The following is a 16052-nucleotide window of genomic DNA, read 5'->3' as shown; positions in this document are numbered from 1 at the left end:
ACAAATTATTCCCAATTGATGATGACTCAACTGACACACAAACTCACTCAAACACTCATTCTGAACTCTGAATATAAATCTAACAAAGCTACACCTCCATTACTTCTGTACAACTTGAAACTGTCGCAAGGAAAATCAATACTAAAAAATGCCCAGGTCTGGATCTAGTAGAAAACTTATTTGTTTTAAGGATTATTAAACTAAACCACTAGTATTGATTAATCTTTATAATAAATGTTTGCAAGAGGGCCTCTTCCCAGACATATGGAAAACAGCATTACTAAAACTTATTAAAAAACCTGACAAACCAGCTGTGGAACCAAAGTCCTATAGACCTATTGCCCTTCTGGCAAATCTAGGGAAACTGCTAGATTGACTCATGGCTTTGCACCTTATGAATATCCTAGTCACAGAATTTACTGTCATCCAATTAATATGGTTTTATGTATTGATTGGATGACAGGCAGGCAGGTCCTGTGGGGACGCCCTGTTGAATTTACCTCTCGTATCGAAAATTCAACATCTAAATATACTTGCTATTTTTGTTGACTTTGAGGACACTTTTGATTCCCTCTGGTGGGAAAGCGCCCTCAAACGTCTCCGCACCAACCACTGTCCTCGACAACTTTATCTTCTGTTCAGAAGTTATTTCAACAACCGGCATGTGCTCGTAAAATCAAAATTCTGTCAGGGCTCCGGGCAGGTGCATCTAAGGTGTCCCCAGGGGTATGTTTTCGGGCCCCTCATATGGAACACTGTCCTTCAGGAGTGGATTTCCAGATCTTTTGACAACACCAAAATAATTGCCTATTCTGATGATGTAACCATTTTGATCAGTGGTCACTCTCATGCAGCTATCGAAGTCTCTGCTAATGCTGTTCTTGCAAATATTTATGGTTGGACGCTAGACAACAAATTAATTCATTATGAAAATTGTTAACAAAGTTAACAATTTGACTCCCAAGTGTCACGGAAACCAAATATTTGGGTGTGATTGTGGACTGTAGATTAAATTTTTTTCTCACACCTTAATCATGTAACTGCCAAAATTAGAAACTTTACTGGTGCTATCATGAAGGTCTCTTGCGTCTGACCAGGCAGGTTTATTAAAACGCCATCTTCCTCCCTATAGCAACTTATGCCGCTGGTGCATATTTCCACAGGGCAAAAATTGTTAAATTTCAAGCAAAACTAGCTAGTTTACAGAGAACTATGCTACTTAGTATGCTCAAAGTATGCAGAACTGTATCTACATCGGTGTTACAAGTTATTTCTGGTACATTGCCCTTGGATCAACACCTAATATACAGAGGCCTCTGCTTTCGCATTAAGAGACAGATTCCAACTGAATTTTTGAATATCACCATAGATCTTCAAACAGACGTTAAGCATGAAAGAGCTAGGTGTTGGAATGAACTTTAAAATACATGGCAAACTGGGACACCACTTCTATGGGTACTGTCACTAAACAATTTTTTCCTGAAGTTACCTTCATGTCAAGCAAGAAAATTAAAACCTGGTTTTCTGTGGATCTGTGCACTTCTTATTTATTAACAGGACATGGATCACTAGATGAGAAATTATACAAATTTAGGTTATCCCAAACTGAGCTCTGTTCTTGTGGCAGAATTGAAAATTGGAAACATGTCCTTTATGAGTGTCAACTGTACAATGACATAAGATATGGTTTATCTAAGTCAGTTGAAAATTTCTCTCCCAGTCAAGAGTCTCTCTTAGTCCAAAATGTTAATGCTTTTCTTGCTCTCCAACTGTTTTCTCATGATGTGTTTGCTAGAAGACTATCTCTAATTTCTGACTTAAATAGTGTAACTTCTGCTCCCGTGGACACGTCAACAACTACAGCTTCAATTGTTCCTACAACAACTATGGCTTCATCGACCACTGCTGCATTTACTTCATCATCAGAAATCAGTGCATCACCTCAAAACAGTGTAAACTGGGCTGCAACAACAACTACACTTGGAATGAGTTCTTCTGTACCACCCTCCCTTTCTTCTGTCTTCTGAGGAGGGACAATATCCTACCTTAAAATACAATGATAAGATAGACACTCAGCTTGGCTCCCTGGCTACAAAAAAAAAATTATGTATCTATATGGACTCAGTGATCTATTTAGTGTATAGTGCACAAACTATCGTATGGCCCCCTACTCACATGATGTTCCCCTCTCTTGTATATATATTTACACGTACGACTGTGTATATGCTTAGTCTTGTATATGTATTATATGTGATATATGTGTGTGTGTTTTGTTCAATAATGGTTTTCATAGTACATCCTCAAATTCTGAGGACTTTTATGAGATGTAAGCCTGTGGAACATGTTTTGTTCACGGGTACAAGGTCAATATTTGTGTAGCTGTATAGATTTCCAGTAGCTGTCCATTAAGAGTTTAGTGTATAAACTACACCGAGGCCAACTAATCTTATAATGCCCTTCTGGGACGATACTGAATCTTGTTAACATTTATGATAATGGGCCCTTTTGCTGTCTGTTACCTTGCATTGGTGTATGTACGCATGATTTGGGTATGTGAACTGTAAATTTATATGTTCCTCGAATCTTGGGGCTCTACCATTATGTATTATTACCATTTGTGTTCATTGTCTGTGTTTAGACAGAATAGCTTGTTGCTCATAAGTTTGTTTACAATAATTAGTCAAATGTTCCTGCTTAGTTACTATGTATAGGTCCCCCCCCTCCCCCGGCCTTTGACAAAGCTCTATATCTGTAGGGTGAAATGAGGTGGAGATGAACTAACGTTCCAGGTGCTGCCGAAACAATATATACCTACATACATCTCCCATGGTGATTTATAATCATCCCACACATTTTTCTTCTTTGCAACTAGTCTTAGTTCATCTGACATCCATTTAGGTCTAAACCTTAACAATATCTGTTATTTGGTATAAAAAAAAAAAGCTAAGTAGCTCCTATGATTACGTCCCTGAATGTCTTCCATTTAGAATTTTCGGTTATTATTATCAGTTGATCCCACCGAAGGGATTTAAAAACTAACACCTACATCCCTGTCTAAATCCCTTCCCCTTATTCTCAGCTATGTCTTTAAGTACAGGCAGTTCTCGCTTTACGAGTTTCCAGGTTTACAAGCCCCCCCCCCAGTATCAACAAAATTGAAAATATGAACATTAATTGCAAAAACGAATGTTAAATATTCATAAATACTGCATTCCAAACCACGTGCGTAGCTATAGAATACAGTGTATCCCTCTTTACGATATTAATCAGTTCCAGAGACACCATCGTATTGTTAAAATATTGTAATGTTAACCCAATAACACTTTTTTTTTTTTTTTTTGGTAATTCGTTTGAAGATCTCGGAAGTTGAAATTTTTGCTGTATAACTAAGCTATTTATCTCTCTAAAATGTCATTTTTAAGGTCACGAAGGTGACCTTAAGGCCATATAAAAGGTCGTGAGCATGGTTTGTAAATTGTATTAGTTACCAATTCAAATCATTAAAATGCACTACACTTTCATCGTTATCATACGTTCCGTTATAAGAATCAATTTTAAAGAGCTTTGTGATATTTTTCTAAAGCACATTTCTGGAGGTCACGACCATAAAACAATAAAAACAATTTGCACTTTCCAGTTTACTGGGTGTTTCTGTTACTGCAAGCAATTATAAACGGGTAGTAAACTCGATCTTCTTGCATTTGCAAAAATACCGATAGCTGGAATTGTGTGTTTTTTTTTGTTATTATGGTGAAATGTGTTTCCTCTTTACTGAAATCTTCAATCGTATAAAAAACAAATTTTCAGAATCTTTTCTTCATTCTTCTTTTTTTAAGCTTCGTAAACTTGTTACTTTACGCAAATCGTGTTAGTTGCAATTTGTGCATTCCCTTAAAAAATGCTTATGCATGCAATGGTGAAATTTATAATTAAAAAGAAGATTATCGTGGAAACAAATGCCTCTTGAAACATTTCTGAAGAAGACTACTCCTTGTGCAACAAACCAACGAGTGCCAAGCCAATAATGAGTGATCAACAAGTGTTCATTTAGTTGATGAGGATGATGAAGAATAAACATTCTTTAACATTTGTAAGTCATAAATAATTTCTCTATTATTATAATTTGCTTGACTTTACAGGCTACATTTTCATTTCTTTTGATAAATCAATCATTGTTTAAACATAAACTAATTAGCTAACTAATTTCATTGTTGAGAACGTTACCCCTATTTTTAACCTTATGTCTATGGGAAATAAATTCCTGCTTTACGAGCGTGCACTAGGAATGAATTAACTCGTAGTAAAGTCGAGAACTACCTATATATAGCTGAGAATGATCACTGTTACCTAGTGGTTCCTGTATCCAGATATTCTTAATGCTTGTTGCTAATCACTGTTTATAATCAGACCAGAGTATTGCTTTCTCTTGTTGCTTCTCTAACATTCTGCTCTAGAGAAAACAGTCATTCACTAACTAAATCCGAAAAATATCAGCTACTGTGTGGATTACCAACCCAAAGTTCTAGTCATTGTCTGGAAAGGTAAAGTCCTCCATTTATAAGATATTCAGATATACTGACCCACTCAACCTTCCTGTGTAGTTGTTCATTATACTAGTCATTTGAACTATAGCATATTCCTGTTCTCATTTTTGTTTTTCCATTGTTTGTCACTCCAAACAGGTATATGGTTATTCAGCTAGGGCTTGAAGTGCTACTTCGCGTTATTTATGGTCAGGCCATGCCTTGAGTACTGCATAAAGGTCTGGAGGCCTCATTTTAGGAAGGATGTAGATTTGCTTGAGTATGTACAGAGAAGGGCAACAAGATTGGTGAGGAGAATGAAGGGATCCTCTTACCAAGAGAGGCTTAAATTCTACAAATTGCAGTGGCTGGAGACTAGGCACCTGCACGGTGATCTGATTGAGGTGTATAAGGCCTTGAATGGGTTGAGTATGATGAATTCTGATGGGATTCTTCCACTTATTCAGATTACGAACCTAAGGGGGCATGAATTCAAATTGAGAAAAGACAGCTGTAGAATAGATGTGCGGAAATTTGCATTTAGCCAGCGGGTGGTTAATTGCTGTCTTGGAAGTTGATAGGTTAAATAAATTTAAGGAGGAACTGGACAAACATTTAGAGGGAATGGTTGTGTGAATTTAATTTTTTTTTCTTTTTTTGGCTAATGCTACATAAGCTCATACGCTTGCTTTCTTGCATCACATGCCACGATTACTATTACTATAACTTACTCATTAATTCATTCAGGGATGCTTATTATAGCAGCACTCACCTCAAAATCTGTGATTAAATCCATGGTGATCTTCCTTGAATCCAAGGATATTCTCATAATTATGACTGAGGGTTTGCTTACCTATTTGCTGCCTCCTTTAATATAATTGGATAGATTCAATCCATTCCAGGCACCTTTTTGCATGTTTAACTTCAACAATTTCTCTTCCACTTTCCTTTCAGTTATTTAAAAATCATTATCTCCCCATTGAAGTTTGATTAACTTCTGGCATTCCCTTTCCTAAAGAGTTCCTCGTGTGGATGTAGATGAAAAACACCAATTCAGTTTGTCAGAACTAGCAGGATCATCAACAGTTAAACCATTGACATCAGGTGGCCCAATGTGATTCAACCCCTGCCTTTTACTGTTAGTATCAGTATAGAAATTTTTGCTGCTGTTCTTTGCTAGAGACCTTTCATAATCTGCCCTAATTTGGCTCACATCCTTTGTGATTTGATTTCAGACTAGTTTATATCTACTATAGGCTTCTGTATCACCTGATAATTTCATCCCATGCATTTTTCCTCTCTGCCACAAATCTCATTAGTTCAATTGACGTCCATTTAGGTCTAAGCCCTGAACAGTATTTCTTAGTTGATTTGAAAAGCCTAGTATCTTCTATGATTATTTTTCTGAATGCTTCCCATTTAGAATTTACTGTTGCTAATATCATCAGTTGGTCCCACTGCATAGAATTTAAAAACTATGTGAGACTACTTTGGTCACCTATACAAAAGCAAAAGCCTTTCCCTTTACTCTTGATAGTACAGGAAACTCCTGTATAACATGGTACTTCTACAACACTGTTTCGCTCTAACACGATTGATAAATTGCGGAAATTCTCACACAACAGTGCTTATATAACATGGTTTTGCTCTAATACGGTTAGAGAATTTCAGTAAACCTGCATAACAGGGTATTTTTGAGCTTCTGTGTGGGAGGAAAACCCTGCTATTATGTTGGATGCAACTTTTCCACTCTTTGAATCCCTGCTGTTGACTGGCTAGTCAAAAATATATATATATTTTTTTATATCCCTGTATAAAAAAAAAATCCCTGTATTTTATTTTGTTGGGAAATCCCAGTGTTACATTATGTGCTATTGAGCTTGCGGAAAAATCTAGATTTCAAAGTTTTATTACTATTGGATAGCACACCAGGCCATCCAAAAGATTTAAGTCATCCAAACGTTGAAGTTATGTTACTACCACCACAGTTGTACTGGGTTACTACAGCTTCTTTCATTCAGCCGTTAGATGAAGGCATTATATCCCCTTTAAAACTCATTACATCAGAAAATCGTTATAATGGAGTTTGCAAAAAAATTGATTCTGAATCTTTTCAAGTAATGGGGGCATGGAAACATTTCTCAATAGTGGACTGTATCAGAATCATAGCTTTATTGCTGAAAGAAGTAAAACTGTCAATGTTAAATGCACGTGGAAAAATGTATGGCCAGAGTCTGTTCATTCAGGAAATATGATCGAATGGGCAGAAAACAGAATCGGTGCGATAGTCGAACTTGCTACATTGGTAGGAGGGGGAAGGTTTTGATGATATGACTACCTTATGGGTCTTTTTCATAATGTGGCTGAATTAGTTGAGCCAGGGTAGCATGGTTTTTTTTCTCACGGAAACTCGGGTTTTTTGTCCAGAAAACAGAAATTCGACCTCAGGACACATGCAATTTATAGACAATATACACAGAGTAACATGGCCGTATTCGCCGATGCTCCTAAAAAATAAAAAAGGATATGATTTAGAAAAAGAAGCGGCGTAGCAGATTTGGTGCAAAAGGCATCGGAGGTAAAACCAAATCAATTCAGAGACTGATAGTACAGATGAAAATTATAACCTTCCAAATTTTACACTAAAAAGCTTAGGGAAGGCATAAAGTTAGCCGAGCGTTTAGAATCTTATTTTTTGAATGCAGATTCTTGAATGAAAGGAGCCAAAGTTCAAAAGGGAGCTTCAAAAATGCTTAGTTCCATACGATGAAATTCACAAAGATTTTTCAAGCAAACAAACCCAGATTACTGATTTTTTAAAGAGAACAGAAGATATACGAAATCTAGAATGGTGAATTTTTGTTAAATTTTGTTAACAAAATGAAATGGTGTAATTTTGTTAGCTTTTGGAACGTAACCCTCCCCCTCCATTTTGTACTTTTTCTTAGTCCCGTATAACACTGTTTCACACAACATGACATTTTATAGGAACCTGATAACCGTGTTATACAAGAGTTACTTGTAGTTATGTCGTTAAGTAAATTTCACATCAGTACACTGTCATCACCACCACGTGTACCCAGTGCTTCTTTTTCCTGCAGATTCTTAATGTATTTATAATTGCCCATGATAACCAGATCAAGATTACTGCTTTCTCTTGATACCTCTTCTAACATGCTGCTATAAAAGTCATTCAATAAATGTCATCTGTAACAGTCATCCATATCTAGCATTAGTAGAGGCAAATGATGCAAGAAAGCAAGCTTATATAGCATCAGCCAAAAAAAAAAAAAAAAACCTTCCCATTTCACCTATCTATTCACTCCAAATGTTTGTCTAGTTCTGTCTTGAGCTTAATTAAATTGCTGTCCTCCATTACATGCAACAGATGGAAGTTTGTTTCACCTATCAACCACCTGCTGGCTAAAGGCAAATTTCCACAAATCTATTCTACAATTGTCTTTCCTCAAGTGATTAATCTGGGCAAGAGGAAGAATCCCATCAGCATTGAGCTTGCTCAATCCATTCAGGACCTTATAAACCTCAATTAGATCACCTCACAAGTGCCTAGTCTCCAGAAGCTGCAATTTGCAGAACTTAAGCCTTTCTTGGTAACACCAACTCTTTGTTCCACTCACCAATCTCATTGCCCTTCTTTGTACTCATTCCAGCAGTTCTACATCTTTCCTAAAATGAGGCCTCCAGACCTGTATACAGTACTCAAGGTGTGGACTAACCATTGCCTTATGCAAGGGGACAATCACCCCCTTATCCCTGCTAGCAAAATTCCTGTATATCATTGACAAGACACCATGAACTACTCTTGCAGCATTTTTGCACTGCTCAGAAAACTTCATATCTTTCTGCACAATTACCCCAGGTCCTTTTCGTACCTATTTAGTAAATCCTCAGATTTTGTAGGATTACTATCAACCTGTGCAGCAGTATCACCTTTTCTGCCCTTAAAAGATAATAGTTGCTCTACAAAGTCATCAACTTTAGTTCTGCCAGACATCTTGGTTCTATTCCACCTATTTTTTGTACACAACATATTTCTCATTTGCCTGACAGTGCAGTGGGGCATGGACATCTACTTCCTGTGTGGTCAGAGGTCTCTGCTGTTGATGACTTTGTATTGTCTGCTTCCTGAGTGCAGGCTCTAGTGTGAGCTGCACAGCTGAGTTTTTGATGGGTCCTCTCTTTTTATTCCTTTTGAGGACATCATCCTTGCTCTTCATTTGATGCAATGACCTTTAATATCATCAGGTCAATTAATAAATATGAACATTTAAAACGTTGAAAGATCATACAACTGCTTTGTTCCTAGTTTTTTTATAACAGCAGGTTAGATGAAAACAAGAAGTGGTTAAAATTTGTATAAGTTATCCAGTACTTCTCATATCTAGGATTTCTAATGAAACAATAATGACAGAAGATGAAATCTGATGTTATATTTATGATATGGGGAGAGAAAAAATGGAAATTTTCTAGGAAGACAATTTGGATTAGCAGAAGTAAAGTTTTTCTTCAGTTATTTTTTGACTATACAGGCTGAAATTACTTTTGATTTTATCTCTCAGGGAAATATTGTAAATTACTCCATGAGAGTGTTCCTGCTTTTTGTGCAACACAGATTTCTGAATAATTTTCCAGACTGCCCTACAACATTTTCCTTATTCACTTGACTTTGTGCCATGCAATATTTTTCCCTAAACTAAAGAACTCATCAATGCAATGACTCCCAGGGAAGCAGAAGTTATGCCAGTTATGACAAATGAAATAAAGAAGCTTAGCAAAGCATTTGATTCAGTCCCTCTTGAGAGGTTATTGTATAAGCTGGAATATGCTAGGATTACTGAAAATATTCTAAGATGGATTGCTGTGTGGCTATAGGGCATAAAGCAGAGCCTTGTGATTAATGGATAGTCTTCAGATTGGTTTAATGTTAGCAGTGGAGTTACCCGAGGATTGTTTCTTGAACCACTTGATTCTGATTTTCATAAACGACATCAACAAAAGGATAAAAGGCATAATATCAAAATTGCTGACAACTTAAAGTTTGGTAGAGTCATTAATGATTAGTGCCAAGCAGTGCTCCTTCTGGATGACTTTAATAGACTTCCAAAATGGTCAGAAGAAGAAGAAAGTGATCTGGGAGTTAAGATATGGGCAGATATAAAATTTTTTGAGCAGTGTTAACAAGGCAGCCAAGAAAGCCCATGGGGTCATTAATTTTATCAAACATTATCCTGTAGAGATAGAGAGATCATAATCCCACAGTATAAGGCAATTGAAAGACCACATTTGAAATACTGGAAATATTCTAAATAAGTGGAGACCTCATGTGAAAAAAGACATTGAGCTTCTTGGAAGGTTCCAGAGACTGGCATTTTGCCTGGTAAGATCGGCAAAAGAATGACCGTGCAAGCAAAGACTATATGGGCTACAGAGCTTGGCAACAAGACACCTCAGGGGTGATCTGATTGAGATTTATAAGGCTCTGAGAAGGGTTAGTAAAATGAATGAAGGAGGAATTCTCACTGTTCTAAAGAATTCCAGAACTAGGGGTTATAAATTTAAATTATAGGGCTTGAGGTTTAGATTTGAACAGCTTTTCTCAACCTTTTTACCCTGGAGGAACCCTAGAAATAATTTCAGTCTCAGGGAACCGCTGCATAAAAATTATTATATCTAAGCTCACGGTATGTTAGCATGATAAGTAAGTTGTAGTTATAATAATCCAAAAATAATTGTCAATGTTCTTTTGAGTAGGAAATGATATTTTTCTATGGATCTGTTTGTTGGCCAACTTATTAGCCTACTCTTTGTATGGTTCCCCCTCCCCACAATGGATATCAACTCTAATGCAAGTCAGTAGTGTAGGTAGGGGAAACATCAGTTTTTGCCTTTAGTTTCCTACTTGAATTTTTTTTTACCCTATCCCAGTTGGCCTAAAAGTCTTTTCACAAAGTTATACTATACAAGATGCCAATGAGATATGGTATGTGCAAAAGTAGTTTTTTTTTCTCCTGTTTAAAAATAAAAATGACTTTTTAACTAACCTTTCTCGGAAAAAAAAAAAAAACCATAAAAAAAAAATCCATAAAAAAAACAGGTAGTTAAGCTTAGCTTACATTTCTTGAAATTAATCTTTCTTTTCTTTTCATAAACTTTAAAAACTCATAAGGCAAACATTATAAATTAAATAAACATTATAAATTAAATAAACATTATAAATTATAAATTAAATAAACATTATAAATTAAATAACAGTGAGATAATCATCTCTTTGTTCCTGCTGGCAGAGTTCCTGTATGTCATTGACAGTGCCCCATGAGCTGTCCTAGCAGCCTGTTTGCACTGATTAGAGAACTTAATGTAAGACTGTACATTTAACCTTATCTCTTTTTGCTTATTAACTGCTTTGAAAGAGGTATCACCCAAAATGGCATGTTATTCTGGGATTAGTGCTACACATGGGCAGTACATTGCATTTATCAATATTAAACACCAATTACCATTTTCCTGCCCATCCATTTAGTTTATTCTGATTTTGAAATGGTGTACCCTGATAACTGTAGCTACTATACCCATCTTTATCATCAGAGAACTTGCACATTAATCTTGAAATGCTACATTGACATGAATAATAAATATTGAAAAAGCAAGTGGCATGTCACTGACCCCATGGTACCACACTCTACATTAGTTCATAAAGAGCAGGACCTATTTATCATCGCTATCTCCTACCACTTAACCATCCTTCTATCCATTTTCTTTCATCCTATGAGGTCATCACAAAAGTTCATTTGTGATGACCTCATAGTAATTAATATGAAGCATACATCCTTCAACAAATCCATGCTGTGGTTATCTTAGGGCTCTACTCCAATCAAAATAATCTTGCATTACTTCTTTAACTATTGATGCCATTATTTTCCCTAGCCTAGAGACTAACCTTACAGTTCTGTAGTTACCAGTTTCACCCTTTGAACCACCCCTGTGAATAGGAGATACATTTGCATGTCTCCAATCTTTAAAGACTTTTCTTGAATCTAAGGATGTTCTCATTATTATTATTATGGTTAAAGGTTTAACTACTTGTTTTGCAGCTTCTTTATATATATAATTGGATAGATTCCATTGTAAAATATGCTTTGGCTTTCAATCTGATGGGCATTCTATTAGCATTGATTGATAGGTCATATCCTTGTGTGCGTTACTCATCTTTGGACAAATCTCAAAATATTCCATGTGATCAACAATCGCCATCGTATGGAATCTGTCAATGTCGGATGATACTGACTGAACATATTGATGTTCATGGGTAAAATTATATTTAGCACATAAGTACTGGACAGTATGATAGCAACTAATGACAACTTTGAACACATTTTTTATATATTTAATATTTAGTTGGATATCCTTGAGATTGTATTACAGCTTTGCAGTGTATGGCATACTCAGGATTTCTTAATGTTTCTGCTGGTAATTCATGATGCCATACCCTGATTACTGCCTCCATAGTTTTTATATCAGGTTTAAATCAGACGTATTACCAGGCCAGGATAAAGGTTTCAAAATTTTAAGCACAAAAAGTCTTTAATACTCTCTGCTCTGTGACATGCAGGAATACCAAGAATTTGGGCAGTTTCAGTGTTTGTTCTTCCACACTCCTTCATAATCTTAATTTCAGTCACCTTTCTAGGTGTAATATCAATCTTTTTTTTTCATTTTCCTGTCTTTACCAAAGCCAGAGTGCAAGTTGCACAAAATTGCAGAAACACTATGGGAAATACAGCCTCTCTCCAAACTGTTGTAACACAAATGAGCATAAGCTGCTGCAGGTGGAAGGGATAAAGTTGTGAAATGTGATTTAACACCATGGAGCACTCAAGTTGATAGGGAAATATTAAGTCTTTTAATACTGACAACTGTGTTTTGAATCACATGTTGTTATTATTTTGACCAGTAGTAACCCATGACTGAAAATTTTTTCTATTCAATACAATAACAATATATTTTTTTGAAGAATATTATCCTAGGAGCATGTCCTTTTTTTTAAACATAGCACGCCCTTTAAAATAGTTAAAATATATATTTTTGAGCTAGAAAACAGGGAAAATCTGGTGAGTTGCTATTAACTTGACTGGCAGTGTAGTTTTCGCGAAATCTGCCGATAGAGTATAATATGGCTGTACAAGAAGAAAGACATGACAAAGTACCAACAAATAAATAACTAAGACAAATTTTATTTGTGTTCACAAAAAAACAAAAACTGAATTGCACTAAAGTATTAAATCCAAACTAAAAAATGAAACACCTAAGAGAGCAGAAATTTTGCGTAAATCTGAGTTAATTTTTCCAGTAGCAGGGAGCTATAAAAGCACAATGTGAACATCGCAACTGTATTCTGTAAGTTTACTGTTAATGCATCTCGCTCTACCTGATCATGCTTTAATTAAAGTTCCTCTGCATTAATGAATGCAATGCAGCAGCTGCTCTGCGTGGATTTAGATGATGTAAGAACTTGCATCAAGGTCCTTTATCAACTGCAGCAATTAGAAGGATGATTAACAAATTTGAGGAAACCGGGTCCTTTGTTGTAAGCCTGGAAGATGAAGGAAGCCTGTTTCATCTCAGGTAGCAGAGGAAGTTGCAATGGCTATCGTCGATCGATCCATGGATACAGCTGCTGGAGCTAGTAGCAGTGCACGGGGAGTAGCAAGGCAATTGGATGTCCTATATTTCGCTGTGTGGAAAATTCTTTGGAAACTAATCCAGTATTATCCATACAAGATCAGGTGCCAGCAGCTGCTGCAAAGAGATTACCTGAAAAACGAATGGCATTTGCACAAAAATTTTGTCCAGAATGAAAGTGGATAATACCTGGCCATGGAACATTCTTTGGGGATATGAGGCCTGTTTTTATCTCAATGGGACTGTCAACACTCAAAACTGCCAAATATGGGCTTCAGAAGCACCGCATGCTATTCAGCAAATCCAATTGCACTCGCTGAAAATAACCGTCTGGTATAGTGTGACTTCAAATTTCATCCTAGGGCCATACTTTTTCGAGGAATTGCACCCAGCAGGAGCAGCTACCTGTTCCATTACAGCACAATGATATCATCACATGCTAAGCAGTTTCATTATTCCTCAACTGCAACAAAGAAGATGGCTGGATGAGACAATTTTTATGCAAGATGGGGCTCCTCCTCATATTGCACAACCAGTACAGCAGCTTCTCTGGCATCACTTTACTGCATAAAGAGTCATTAGTCGTTTGTTTCTCATTGCATGGCCACCACGTTTGCCTGACCTTACACTGTGTGATTTTTGGCTGTGGGGGTCACCTCAAGGTCAATGCCTATCGAGGAAGTGTCCCTAACCTGGCTGTCTTAAAGGACAACGTAATGTAGCATGTGTGGAACATTACTCCAGAGATGTTGCATTCTACAGTCGAGCGCACTGTGCATTGAATGCAATTTCTGGTCCAGAACAATGATAATCGCATCGAAAACCAACTCCACCATCAGCAACATCATTGACCATCGGAAGTAAACTGTGAGTGAGTTTGGAGCTGTGAAACCATTTCCTCTGTCAGCTTAGTTCAGTTTCTGGTTTTTTTTGCAAAGAGCACAAATAAAAATTTGTAATTTCATTAAGCTTTATCTTAGTTGTTCATTTGTTTGTACACTAGTGTTCAATGAAAGTGCATCACCCCTTAAAATTGTAATTGTCTGAATAATGTAAGTATATGGCATTATTTCTTACAGATTGCATCAGATAAGATTGGCATGCGTAGGTGATGTAATATTGCATCAGCTATTACTTTCAGCTATATAAGCACACTCTGCAAGAGTTGCAGTCATTCCTTGTTTGTGTCAGGATGGTAAGTTACGTGCAGTTGACGCCACGAAGAAAGATTGCTATTGTTGCATTATGTGAGGAAAGATGTTCTTCCCGTCATATTGCTTATATTGTTTCTTGTAATCAGTTGACAGCGAGTAGATTTCTTTCCAAACTCAAGAATACTGGTTCTGCTAATAGGTAAAAAGGAACTGGATGCAAACGAGTCTCTACACCAAAATAGGACCATGTTTTGAAGCACTTATGCATTAAAAACTGTAAAGCTTCTTCATCTGAGCTGAAAAGAGAATGGGAAGAACGTACAGGAGTGGTAGTAAGTGCACTAACGGTCAGAAGATGCCTCTTCAAAAATGGACTTGTATCCTGTCGTCTTAAGAAGAAGCCCCTCCTCACACAAAAAATGAAAAAGGCCCAATTAATTTGGTGTAAGGAGCATGTCAAATGGACCCCTCGAGCAGTGGAAGTCAGTTTTTTTTCTCGGATGAGAAGAAATTCAACCTGCATGGCTCTGATGGGAGATGAACGATTCGCCGAAGACGTGGTGAAGAATACCATCCAGACTGTATAGTGTCTACAGTGAAATTCCCTACCAGCCAGGTGCCTCCGTAGCCAGGTGGGAAGGAGCAGCAGTGCGTAGCACACGCTTCTTGATTAGACCGGGGTTCGAGCCCGTCACCACCAAATACAGAGGATGCGGAAAGGTCAGGGAATTACCACCGCATATCCCGGAGCAATATGGCCTTAGTTGCTAATGCTCCTAAAAACCAAATAACAAACAACAAACAAACCCTACCAGCCAAATGATGTGGGGGTGCATTTAGTATCGTGGAATAGGTCTCCTGCAGTTTATAAAAGGTTCCATAAATGGCGATGGATAGCTGGTTATATTGGAAGGTAAATTGCTGCCAACCATTAGAGACCATTTCAACCTGCCAAGTAACTGCATCTTTCAGGATGATGCTGCTCCTTGTCATCGGGCGATAAGTGTAAGTAGGCACTTCTGTAGTTACTTTAGCTTCATTTCTGCATTAGATGTTCAACAGTAATGTGTTTATATTTGTTACAGGTGTAAAAATGGTTGGAAGAACGGCCCATTAGAACCCTTTGCTGGCCAGGAAACAGCCCGGACCTGAATCCTGTAGAGAACTGTTGGCATCGTGTGGAATCAGCAGTTGCCAGAAAGAAACCAAAGATCCTTCGTGAACTTCAGGAAGCCATAATTCGTGTTTTGAACCACGAACTATCAGTTGATTATCTTCAGAAATGGATGCCTCGACGGTGTGCTGCTGTCATCAGGGCCGGAGGCAGTTCACCTAAATATTAGTTTGCACCTGGTGAACATTTTCAATTTTGTTTTCCATTTAAAATGATAAACTGAAGCAAATTGAGGGCTTCTGATAACATTTCAGCCATAATTGTCGTGGTTTACCAAAACTGTGGTATAAAGGTTGCAGATGCTCATTTTGTAATATTTTGTGATAACCTGTCAAATATTACTTAGCTTTGCCTTAACTATTAATAAATATCTTTTGTTTATATTTCTATTTGTGATGCTAGTCATTACTGTAACATACCATCACGAAAAAGGGTTAGAAATGTGAAATTCCTAGGTGATGCACTGTGTTTGAACACCAGTATACTTTGTCATGTCTTTCC

The 16052-nt window shown here is 37.0% G+C and overlaps 1 protein-coding gene across 1 annotated transcript in view; it reads left to right on the top strand.

The window, feature by feature from the left end:
• The window catches only part of LOC150090874 (uncharacterized), a 628907-nt gene that overhangs the window by 266696 nt on the left and 346159 nt on the right, over window positions 1-16052 (top strand). The window lies entirely within an intron of this gene.

Source organism: Mastigoproctus giganteus, chromosome 1, assembly GCF_048544385.1.
Source record: "Mastigoproctus giganteus isolate SK-2022 chromosome 1, ASM4854438v1, whole genome shotgun sequence".
In the NCBI taxonomy this organism is placed as follows: domain Eukaryota; kingdom Metazoa; phylum Arthropoda; class Arachnida; order Uropygi; family Thelyphonidae; genus Mastigoproctus; species Mastigoproctus giganteus.
Note: the sequence above shows the minus strand (reverse complement) of the source record. Positions and strands in the feature narration are given on the sequence as shown.